This window comes from Mauremys reevesii, linkage group 1, assembly GCF_016161935.1.
Source record: "Mauremys reevesii isolate NIE-2019 linkage group 1, ASM1616193v1, whole genome shotgun sequence".
Classification (NCBI taxonomy): Eukaryota; Metazoa; Chordata; order Testudines; family Geoemydidae; genus Mauremys; species Mauremys reevesii.
Genome location: NC_052623.1, coordinates 167,658,458 through 167,670,534, shown reverse-complemented (window position 1 = coordinate 167,670,534; position 12,077 = coordinate 167,658,458). Strand labels below are relative to the sequence as shown.

At 51.2% G+C, this 12,077-nt stretch overlaps 1 long non-coding RNA gene across 1 annotated transcript; it reads right to left on the bottom strand.

Moving 5' to 3' along the window:
* Positions 1-206: 206 nt before the first annotated feature.
* LOC120370635 lies at positions 207-2,051 on the bottom strand. The gene is made up of 3 exons (XR_005583853.1): positions 2,022-2,051; positions 1,245-1,339; positions 207-301 (listed from the first exon to the last, which is right to left on the bottom strand). It is a non-coding gene; the product is annotated as an uncharacterized LOC120370635 (long non-coding RNA).
* Positions 2,052-12,077: the final 10,026 nt, after the last annotated feature.

The window sequence follows — 12,077 nt, the reverse complement described above, 5'->3', positions numbered from 1 at the left end:
ATCGCTCCTCAAAGGCAATGAAGGGTTCATTCCATCCAAGCCACTTCTGTTGGGAAGGAAGAGTAGATGGAAATGCACTTTTCAGAAGGGTTAATGTGGCACTGGGGCACCTGTCAGGCCATTGACATGGTCTCTTCTGGAAGCAGAGAACGCAACTCACTATTGATACAAAAGGACATTTTATTTCTCAGTCTGGACACTAAGAACATGTCTAAAATGGCTATTGGGGAAATCTACAAGTTTAAAAGCTTCAACTGTTCTCCAGGCTGCTCTTTCCCACAGCAAGAGCCTCACAGAGATCCTGCAGAGAGAGAGAGAGAGAGAGAGAGAGAGAGAGTCAGGAATGATGACAGACTATAGGCGGGGGAAGGTACTACATTTATAAACAGCAGGTCCTGCTGTAATGTCACATGCCATGATCGAGTTATGTCAAGATTACAGAAGCTGAAGACCATGTTTCCAGAGTCAGCCAAGGCATCGAATCAAAGGGTTGAGCCATCGGCTATACCAGTACAGTTAAAGTGATGCACCCTAGTGTTGAGGCAGTTATGCTGGTATAGGAATGCTAGTCCTGGGATAGCGATTCCTATATGAGAAGGTGAATAAACTCTACTGGTATAAAGATGTAGAACTACATCCACTCTAGGGGTGGTACTGGGGACTACAGTGCTAACAAGTCACACCCTCACTGTCCTAATTGCCCCAGTACAAGATCTGTACACAGACCAGGCCTTAGGGTCACATGTTACCTATACATGAGGGCACTATTTTAGTGTGCACTATATAGCCCCAGAGAGCTTCTGATTCAAAAGGAACATCAGCCTGTTTCTAGTGAAGGAAAGTCCTCTAGGACACCGAGCTTGCAGGAAGTGACACTAGTTCAGTAACATTCACTTTGGGCAGGGAGCAGCTTTGTTGGAGTCCACTCTCATTTAGGATCTTCGTTCGACTGCTCCCTCATTCCATGGGCTTGTTGGCTCCCAGCTACAGGACACGTTCTGCTCATGAAAGCAGTGCGCCTTGAGCAAGTACCTTAGTAACTAGTCCCTTCAGAGACTGGACAGCAAATGTCCTGGAGTACAAGACATGCCCAAGACATGAGTACAGTAAGACTCAGGGCTGACCCAGTACAGCAGGGACATAGGGGCTCTTGTGATAAACTTAATGTTATATCATGACCCTTCCCCACCTCCCAGACACTTATAACAGTTTAGTCCCACTCCCCTGGTGTCCTGGCCTCATACCATTTCTCCAGGAGTGACCCTTCGGAGTCCATGCTGCTGCTGAGGTGCTCACGGCCTGCATTTGCTGGTTTCCATCCTGGCCTGCCTCACCAAGACTGGACAATGAGACGGAAATGGAGAGGAGTTAGTACATATACACCAGGATGAGGAGTTAGCATGGCCCATGTCAGGCTGCCAGATAGTCCCTTCAGACAGCTCCCACATGCTTTCTGCATAGGACGTGCCTGCATCACGGGACTCTGCCTCCATAAGCCCCACCCCCACTGCCACATGCACCGTAGTCCAGGTTACCCAGCTCTGAAAGGCCAGTTCTAATAGGACCTCATGGCATTCCCTGGGATCTGCCACCATTGTGTGCTTGAGGGTTCCTCTTCTGACAGCTGGACTTTCCCTTAGGAGTCCTGGCAGGGTCTCTATCCTGTTCCATGCCAGCGAGCGCTGGATTGTTTCCCCACAACACCCCGGTAACAGGTAAGTCTTGTCCCCAGGGCAGGGGCAATGCCTTGGCTGTAAGCTGCCATGGGCCTTCCCAATGCAGCCCACACGTGAGCTTGGACCTTCAGCCCAGGTGAACGATGGCCCCCTCCCACCTTGGCAAACTGCAGCTGTTCAGCCACCTGCATGGATTTTACCCTGGCCGGGAGGGTTTGTGGAGAATGTGCCCACAGTGGCTGGACCTCACTGTAGTCAGTGATGTGGCTGACTCACTGTAGTCAGCGCACACTACAGTGGCACAGCTGCAGCTGCGCCACTTTAGCATTTCTAGTGTAGACATACCTTGATGAGACTCAGGCCTTTTAGAAGTACAATAGCAGGGTTAGAACATTTCCTGAGAAGGGAAACTTCTTGAGTACAGATGTAACAACAGTCAGCTTGGTTATCACCATGGATCAAACCCAAGACCTTTTTAACTGCATGACCCCCACTGTTTGAGCCAAGAGACGAACTCCCATAGCTAGAGCTGTAGCAGAACCAGACCTGTGGTGGACCAGCTCCTAGAGGACACATAACACACACTGATCAATGAGATACACAGACAAAGCTTAAGTGAGTATTAACCAGGTGATGATGTGTGGACACACACCAGGCTTTCAGGGCCGAATGTATTGCTAACTGATTACAGACTCAGTTGAAAGTTGTCAGATAGACAGGGCTTAAGGGATCAATGGCGTTAAAGGGAGAAAACACCTGCTGGGTTTCAGTAGATCATCAACTTTGTATTGTGCTAGGAAGAAAGGACGCCCTTGTGGCTAAAATGCTAGGCTAGGACTCAAGTGATCAAGCTTCTGTTCCCAGCTCTGTCCTAGAGTCCCTGTGTGTGGCCTTAGGGGTGTCACTTAGGCCAAGATTTTCAAAATTGCCTTGTGATTTTGGTTGCCTAACCTGAGACCTTAAAGGGGCTGATTGTCAGAGGGTGACCGCCAGCATGTTTGAAAATCAGGGCCCTTTAAGGGTCTCAAATCATGAGATACTTTTGAAAACTTTAGCCCTGCAGATGTTGACCTGATGTAATTGTCCTGCCTCTCTTCTGTTGCTAGATGTTACCTTTCAATGTCAGAATGAGACTCCACAGATAAAAGAGCAGTTGAAGAGGTGCAAAGATGTCTTTCTGCAGGTACATGGAAGGGGTTTATTTGGGTTTTTGAGGGTTTTCACAAAGAGCACACAGAAAACTTTGAGCCTTTGAGCCTGAGGATTCTCTGTCTATCCAGGGTTTACCATTGACTTCAGTGGGAGCAGAATCAGTCCAACACAAAGTGCTTTTGAAAACTCGATCAGATCATGGTGTATGACACCCCACTGTACATCAGAGTTCTGCTCTTAAGGCACCGGCCAGAGATACAGGAAGTCAGAGTTTGGTGCCATGTCTGCCCCAGACTCACTGTGTGACTTTGGGCAATTTGTTCAGTCACTCTGTGCATCGGTTCCCCACTTGTAGAAGGAGGATAATAATCCTTACAAACCCCTGTGAAGAAGGGAAGGAGAAATTCATTAATATTCTGAAAGCTTCAAAACTATGTGAAATATCAGCGTGTCTGTGGGCTTCACCACACTGAGCTTTAACATGTCTTAATCTGTGGGCATTCCAGTGGGACGGCCAGCCAGCCATAGGTCAAAGCAAGATCACTCTATGGAACCATTGACCTTAATTTTGGGTGGCGTTTCCATGCTTGCTGAAATAACCCATTTCCTCTGTTTGCTCTGCAGGGCAGCAACAGTGAATTTTGCTCCTTTGTGAATTCAACCTTGGTGAATTTGGAGACCATGTGTGCAGGGGACAGAGCAGTATCGCTGCAGGTCAGAGGTTCTGCCTCACGGGTGTTGGCGCCTATGGGCAAATGCCCTGAGCACAGGAATAGCAGTCTCACTTTGGGGGGAACTGTAGCTGCTTTTCAGAACAGGGTGCGCGCATGTGCATGCTCTCTAGCTGAAGTGGCAGGGGATCTGGGTTCTGTCCCTAATGGTCCTAGGAAGATCCAAATTGCTTCCAGGGGCAACACGGAGAGGACCTAGATGCCTGCTGGTTTGCTGCAATGTTCTCTGCCACCTACACTGAAGGGACCAGGGATGAGGAGTGAATGACACAGGGTGTTAGCCTGACCCTGGCTTCAGCTTACTGTGGAGTCCTGAGCAAGCTGCAGTAGACTCACCCGCCTGCAAAGGGCCCTCTTCGAGAATGCTGCAGTCCCTCCGAGTGGGGAAGGTCACTATGAACCCGCATGTCCCTAAGAGGGTCATTGTTCCCTGGGAGTCTGAATAATGTGGCTCATGAACCACTGAAATCCTCCTCCTTCTCAGGGTGTTTTCACAATCCCAGGATGTTGCTCGTCCCTTTGGTTCCTTCCTGAATAGCTCCATCCTCAGTGCTGGTGGGAAGGAGAACGAGGGGAGGTGGCCTCTGCCGTGACGTTCCTCCTGCAGAGTGTGGAATTGGCTGCACTGACAGCTGCTTTGAGGTCTCCAAGAATACGTCCCAGACTGTGACAACAGAATCTATGGGTGAGGAGGATGGAAGGCTCCCATATTGCTTTGTGGTGGCTGTGAGTTAGGGGTTATACTGTTCTCAATACAGAACACCACTGCATCCTCGCTGCCCTCTCTCAGGTTTTATAACCCAGCCCTGGGTGGCAGGTGAACGAGCCATTGAGAGGCTAGCCATCAGGAGAGAATAGCCCCGGCCCTCCTTCTCTGCCCATGGCCCCACCCTCCTCTTCCACCCCATCTCTTCCGCTGGAGCCCAGAGAAACCCATCCTCCACCCTGCGCTACTCCCAGCCCTGGAGTGCTAGGCGGGCAGCGCAGCGAAGCGCCCCGAGCCCTGGAACACAGGTCAGCTGGATCATCTCAAGCCAACCCCAGTGCTGGGTGGATGAGCAGGCGGTGTGATGCGGCCTCAGAGCACCAGCCCCAGCCTGCCTGCCCCAGCTTCTCAGCCACGGAAAGGCGGAAGGGAACTGGAAGCAGGCAAGAGGAGGCCTGAGGGCGGAGCATGGGTGGGGCCAAGCCAGGCTGTTTGGGGAGGCACAGTTGCCTTCTGCCTCTTGGCACAGTGGCATTTTCATGGGGACAAAGTGATGATGGATCATAGGTCAGCCAGAGGGGCTCAGGGAAACACAGAGAAATGGAGGTGAGGAGAAAGGGGAGGGGCTGGTGGGATTCAGAGAGAGTGGAGCTCCAAACCTGCCTTGCCCTTGCAGCAAGAGGCTTTGCCATTTCTCCCCAGCTATCGAGACGCCCATGTTGAGCTGGCTGCAGGTCCCTGTGATAAGGTCTTCACGCTGAGAGCTCAGGAGCAGGCAATGGACATTCACTGCGATACGGTCACCAGAGCAGCGACAGAAGGTACCATCCTGGTGCTTCATAGGCACTCGCCCTGTAGCTAGACACCAAACCCCAGCCCTAGTTCTCCTTCCCTCGCCCCAGGCTGGTTCGCCGCCTGTTATCCTGACACTAGTGTGGACCTTGTTGGCTGAGCCAGTGTTTCTCAGGCCGTTGAGCTCTCAGAGCCCTTCATTCCTGGTTGGCTCTCAGCATGAAAACCAGGCAATGGGGGGAGGGGCATGGAGAAGAGAGAAGCTTTGACAGGCATGTGAATTGGTCCAGAGAATGGAAAGATCAGAGATCCATTGACCCAACACATGATGTCCTGATGATGAGCCCAGCTAGGCCCCGGTTGACGTGACATGTCTTCCGGGAATGGAACCAGGATAATATTTAACAGTTTTACTCCAATTTGCAGGCCAGTAGGACCTGACTGGGACTGGTTCTTAATTCTTTATCACCAGGGAAAACTCCTCACTAGCCAACCCCTCTGCCTCTCCTAACCAAGAAAAACTATGGCTTCACCTCAGTGCCTTTCACCTACAACTGTCTACCTAGCTGGATAATGTGCAGTGTGGGGGTATGATTTCTAAAGAGCACTACCATACTGTGCATTAATCGGTCTGCATAGACCCTACTAGTGTGCACTAAAGGTTCCCTAGTGTGCTTTAATGTATGTTAGTGCACTTCAAGAATCACACTCGCATAGAGCACTCTGGATTTTTCCAGCACAGAAGGGCTTCTGTGGAAGAAGAGGGAGGAGGCAACATACTCCAGTGGTTAAAGCTCAAACTGCCAGCCAGGACTCCTGGGTTCTTTTCCCAGCTCTGCCCCAGACTCGCTGTGACCTTTGGCACCTGGCTTGCTCTTTCTTTGTCTCAGTGTCCCTGTCTCTATGATGAGGCATCATTTCATGTTTTCAGATTCCTGGGCTGTTGCTTTTATTTCTTACTCCACCCTGGGCTCCATCATTAACAAGAGATTTTTCAACGAGGGAGATCTAACGGCTGATGAGAAATTGAGGAATTGTCACCTGAATTCCAGGGTGGTGAGTGGGGCTGTTGGCAACGGGAGCCTCATGAACATCTCCAAACCTGTGAACTTCACCCTGCGCCATAGACAGGTGAGTGTCGATCCTTTTACTTTGCTCTGTGTCCGGGCTCCAGCTGGTCACTTAAAAGGTGCATCTCGTGCAGGGCATTTGAGTTCTGTTGCCTTTCTGGACTGAGAAACAGTTATCTGAGAAAGAGAGGGAGCTTCTTCAGTCCTGACACGGGGGCTGTTTTGGTGGAGGACGTTACATAGGGTTCACACCAGGCCCGACTGGGTTATGACTCATCATGTAAAATGCTCTAGAGTAACAACTGTGCCTGGCTCATCCCTTAGAGCAGGAACAACTGGAAGGCAACTCCCTATAGCAGTGGTTCCCAAACTTTGAGGGTCGCGCCCTGCTTATGGTTATCCAGGCCCCTCCTCTGAAACGGGCTGGGAGCAGGGCCACGGCTCAGGGGCAGGGGAAAGTACTGGTTTGGGTCTGGGCCTGGGAGCAGGGCCATAGCCATGGCTGGGGCCGAGGCTGGGGTGGAGGGAGAAGCAGCCGAGCTGCAGTGGGGGCCATCAGCCGAACCCATGGCCAGGTGTGGCTCTGCTCCCAGCTCTCCCCCCGCTACCCCCCAGCTGGGCCCTGTGCCGGGAGTGGAGCTGCAAAGGGGCTAGGGCTGGGAGTGGAGCCATGCTGAGGTTGGGGATGGTGCCAGGCCTGGGGCTGGAAGTCGGGGATGCGGCTACTGGTGGGACCAGAGCAGAGCTCAGAGTGGGTAGGGGCTGGGTGGTGCTCTCTCCGCCCCTTGAGGCTGACCCAGGACTTGTCGTGTCCTCAGAAGGTTCCTCTATGTCCCCTAGGGTGGTGCACCCCACAGTTTGGGACTGCCCCATAGATAGCAGAGTTCAGGGAAACAGCATGAGATGGTGCCTTCTTTGATAAAGTGATGAACTCACTAGAGTGCATGTGGGTATTTGTAGGTGTGTGTGTGAATGCCTTTAATGGCTCAAATTGTGTGTCATAGACCCTACAGTGCTCAGAGTTAAGGGAATTACTACTTTAGCTCTGGGATCGTGGGCTTGTGCTATTGGAGCTGAAGGATCTCACTTGTATTTCCACTGCCAGTGGGAAGTCCCAAATGACTGTTACGTGCAGCACAATGAGAGCCATGAAGCCGTTGGTGATTTCAGGTTTATGATGGTCTATTAGAGATGTGTGACAAAAGAAACAGTGTTCTCCCCATGATCCAGTGAGGATGATGATGGGGTGTTTTTCTTTCCAGGCAAAGAAAGAGGAGGACGAGACTCGCCATGCTCACTGGAAATTCATCGCTGGGAAAGGCACCTGGGCTGAGGATGGCTGCACCATTCTCCACACGAACAGCACTCACACCATCTGCAGCTGTGACCATCTCTCCAGCTTCGCACTCCTTATGGGTCTCAGCGGAGTGGAGGTATCTCATTGTCAGACTCAGATCAAAGGGCTGAACTCTGAGCTCCTGATTTGAGCAAAATCAGTGGGAATTTTGCTGAATGAACGCTGAGTCGGAACCTCAGGGTATAATCTGTGGCCTACAGGATGGGTCAGGGTCAAGGGGGCAGGGCTGGGGTTGTGATCTGAGGTGCCTAGAGTAGCCCACACTGACAATGCCAAGGTCAGGCAGGCTGCAAAAAGGAGAGCAGATTCCCAGCACTGGTGGTTAACACTGTAGTTAGAATCACCAACCAGTCAGTCTGTGCCTTGGATCCCCCACACTGGTTATCGAGAAGCTGAAAAAAAGAACTCACACAGCCCCCTTGATTGCATTCCAGTCTCTGGCTCCCAATCAGCAGAGAGGTCCAGTAAAGTGAGAAGTTACTTAAAACTCTAGTCACTTAACAAAATGGTCTTCTGATTCCCAAAGGCAGCCACATTGCCAAGGCAATATTAGTTTGGATCTTACCCAAAATACACACTGCCAGCCAGTCCTTTAGTACAGGGATGGCAACTCATGCATGCGTGCCAAAGGCGGCACGCGAGCCAATTTTTACTGGGATGTTGCTGCCAGCCGATTCTGGCCGCTGGCCCCACTCAGCCCGCTGCCGGTCTGGGTGAACGGAACCCCTGCCAGAAGCAGTCTGAGCGGGCCAGCGGCCAAGACCCCGGCTGGCAGGAGCCAGCGGTTGAGCCGCCAGCCCGCTGCCGGTCTGGGGTCCTGTCCGCCAGCCCGCTCAGCCCACTGACTGTCTGGGGTTCGGGCCACAGGCCCTTGCTAGCTGAGATCTCGGCCCCAGGCCTGCTCAGCCTGCTGCCAGCCTCAGATACTTCTAGACTTATAGAGAGACCTCTAAAAATGTTAAAATGTATTACTGGCACACGAAACCTTAAATTAGACTGAATAAATGAAGATTTGGCATACCACTTCTGAAAGATTGCCGACCCTGCTTTGTATCTAAAACTAAAGGTTGTATTATAAATGAAAAGAAAAGAAAGAGAAGAGAGCTGTTAAATGATCAAAGCAATCCGATACATATGGCTTCAAGGTCCATATATCAGGTTCTTAGCAGTCTTGGTGAGTTTGCTGGCTTGTAAAGTCCCTCTGGAACATACCTACAGCTTAGCTGTGTCTATCAGACCTTTGTTTAAAGCTTCAGTTTGCAGAGAAATTACTCCAGATGTGAGAAGCAAGATTGAAGGCAAAATGGAGGTGATGCAGCTGCCTTTTTATATCCTTTCCCATGTGGCTTGTACTTCCTGTGTCCCAAACACAAGCTCACAGCACATGGGCATAGTCCCTACATGTCCTGCTGACTCATAGGCATAGCCCCTGGCTTCTCTCAATGTGTTCATTGTAGAGTTCAGCATTTCTCAAATTTTAGTGACCTGAGGACCTCATTTTCAATGGTGGCTCCAGGAATCAGCGCTGTAAGCGGGTGCCTGGGGCGGCAAGCCACAGGGGGCGGCTTGGTGGTCCCTGTGAGGGCGGCAGTCAGGCAGCCTTTGGCGGCACACCTGTGGGAGGTCTGCCAGTCCCGTGGATTCAGCGGCACCGGCAGTGGGTACCTCAAGCAACGGGACCTTCGGACCTCCCGCAGGCAGCCTGCCTCCCATGCTTGGGGTGGCAAAAAAGCTAGAGCCGCCCCTGCTCATTTTAATTTAAAATTTTTCGCAGACCCCCAAGCCCCTGGCTCAGCCCTAGGCCCCACACCCATTCCATCCATTTCCCCAAGACCCCTCCCCACCTCTTCCTGCCCCAGCTCCACCCCTGCTCCTCCTCTTCCCTGCCTCTCTCTTCCTCCCCGAGCACCCCCATCCCCTCGCCCTCACTTCTCGCCTCCCAGCGCTCCTGCAAGCCGCTAAACAGCATGCAGAAGGCACTGGGAGGGAGGTGGAGGATTTGACAGCGGGCCTGCAGACCCTCTGAATGCCCTTGCAAACCCCAGTTTGAGAAATGCTGGTATAGCTGATTACCCTGATGGGCCATCAAACAGACTAGATAGTGCTGATGCCAATCTGTCTGGGGGTGCCACCCAGAAACACAGCACAGATATATCACACATTTATAACTCACAATGCAAAGACGATACATACATATAAACAAGATTATCATACTTAGCAAATCATAACTTTTCTACTGATACTGGGGCATATCTTGTAAGATTCATTGCAATTGTGTAATAATAAATAATAATAATAACAACTGGAGATATACCAATCTCCTAGAACTGGAAGGGACCTTCAAAGGTCATCAAGTCCAGCCCCCTGCCTTCACTAGCAGGACCAATTTTTGCCCCAGATCCCTAAGTGGCCTCCTCAAGGATTGAACTCACAACCCTGGGTTTAGCAGGCCAATGCTCAAACCACTGAGCTATCCCTCCCCCCAAATAGTAATGAGTGATGTTGAGAAAGTGGATAAGGAAAAGTTATTTACTTATTCCCATAATACAAGAACTAGGGGTCACCAAATGAAATTAATAGGCAGCAGGTTTAAAACAAATAAAAGGAAGTTCTTCTTCACGCAGCGCACAGTCAACTTGTGGAACTCCTTACCTGAGGAGGTTGTGAAGGCTAGGACTATAACAATGTTTAAAAGGGGACTGGATAAATTCATGGTGGCTAAGTCCATAAATGGCTATTAGCCAGGATGGATAAGAATGGTGTCCCTAGCCTCTGTCTCAGAGGATGGAGATGGATGGCAGGAGAGAGATCACTTGATCATTGCCTGTTAGATTCACTCCCTCAGGGGCACCTGGCATTGGCCACTGTCGGTGGACAGATACTGGGCTAGATGGACCTTTGGTCTGACCCGGTACGGCCTTTCTTATGTTCTTATGTATGTTCTGTAACCATATGGGACCCAATCCTGTCTGTGTTTTGTGCACATCCAAAATTCCTGCTGAATGACCCCCCTTGGGAGCGAGTTACCAGTGACCCAGCGCTGCGGCAGAAGGAGGGTGCAGGTGGGCAGAGAGGAGAGCCCAGGGTTGGGGTGGCAGGAGGTGTGGGGGGGCACTGGTGGGGGGGAACGGGGGAGCCCAGGGCTGGGGCGGCAGAGAGGTGGGAGGAGGGCACTGGTGGGGGGGGGGCAGGGGGAAGCCCAGCGCTGGGGCAGCAGAGGGATGTGGGGCGGAGCCCAGGGCTGGGGCAGCAGCGGGTGCGGGGGAGCCCAGGCTGGGAGGGAGAGCAGCCCAACATTTTTGGGCTTGGGGCGGCAAAAAACCTAGAGCCGGCCCTGAGATCAAGACCTGACAAACAAACATTATATCCTTCTTTGATTGGGTACCACGTCTAGTGGATTGTGGGGGAAGAGGTTGACATGATGTATCTTGAATTTAGTAAGCCTTTCAACACAGTCCCACATGACATTTCCTACTCAAACTAAGGAAATATGAACTAGATGAAACTACCACAAGGAGGGTGCAAAGCTAATTGGAAGTCATTACTTGCAGGAGGGATGGGGACTCACTGGCTTGGCAGCCACACTGCAGAAAAGGGTATAAGTTTTCTGGTGGACCACAAATGAAATGTGAGTCTGCAGTGCGATGCTATTGAAAAAAGGCAAATGTCAAGTGACTGTTCTCCTCTACTCAGCGCAGGAGAACCGTGTCCAGGTTTGGGTGCTGCGCTTCAAGAAGGATGAGGACAAATTGTACAGAGTCCAGAGGAGAGCAACAGAAATGATCAGAGGTTTAGAAAACATGACCTGTGAGAAAAGGTTGAAAGAACTGAGCATGTTTTGTCCAGAGATGAGACGGCTGATGGGGACATGATAATAATCTGCAAATATGCAAAAGGTCGTTATAAAGAGGACTGTGATCAATTATGCCCATGTCCACCAAGGGTAGGACAAGAAGGAATTGGCTTAATGAGCAGCCAGGAGATTTAGGTTAGATATTAGGAAAACTTTCTAAGTCTAAGGATGGTTCAGCACAGGAACAGGTGACCTAGGAGGCTGTGGAATCCCTGTTATTGGGGGGTTTAAGAACAGGCTGGACAAAGACCTGCCAGGGATGGTCTAGGTGCACTTGGTCCTGCCTCAGCACACGGTGATGATTGTTTGACCTTCTGAGGTCCCTTCAAGTCCACATTTCAGTGATTCTGTGAAGTGGTGCTAGGCCCTCTGCACTGTGGTCATTTTCCCCCATAGGGTATCAGGTACTCAGCAAGGTAAATGCTTTGGGGCTGGGAGGAGTGGTAGGTCAGAAGGGAGGAGAGCAGGGCATGCTGAGAAGACGGTGCTTTCCTGTGTGTAGTACTGTTGGTTGATACGATATAATGTAACAGGACATGAGTCAACTTGGCTTCCTGTCTAAATTATCGAAGATTAGGAGGCTGCAAAGCTCAAAATCCTCAGAATTTGACCTACTGCCCTGATAGCATCTGAGCCACTGAGGTGATGTGTATCCACTGGGTGAGTGGAACAAAGTCCGTGGGCTGAACTTGGGTGGGGCTAGGAGAGTCCGGCGGGCCTACGGGTCTGTCTGCACCGGG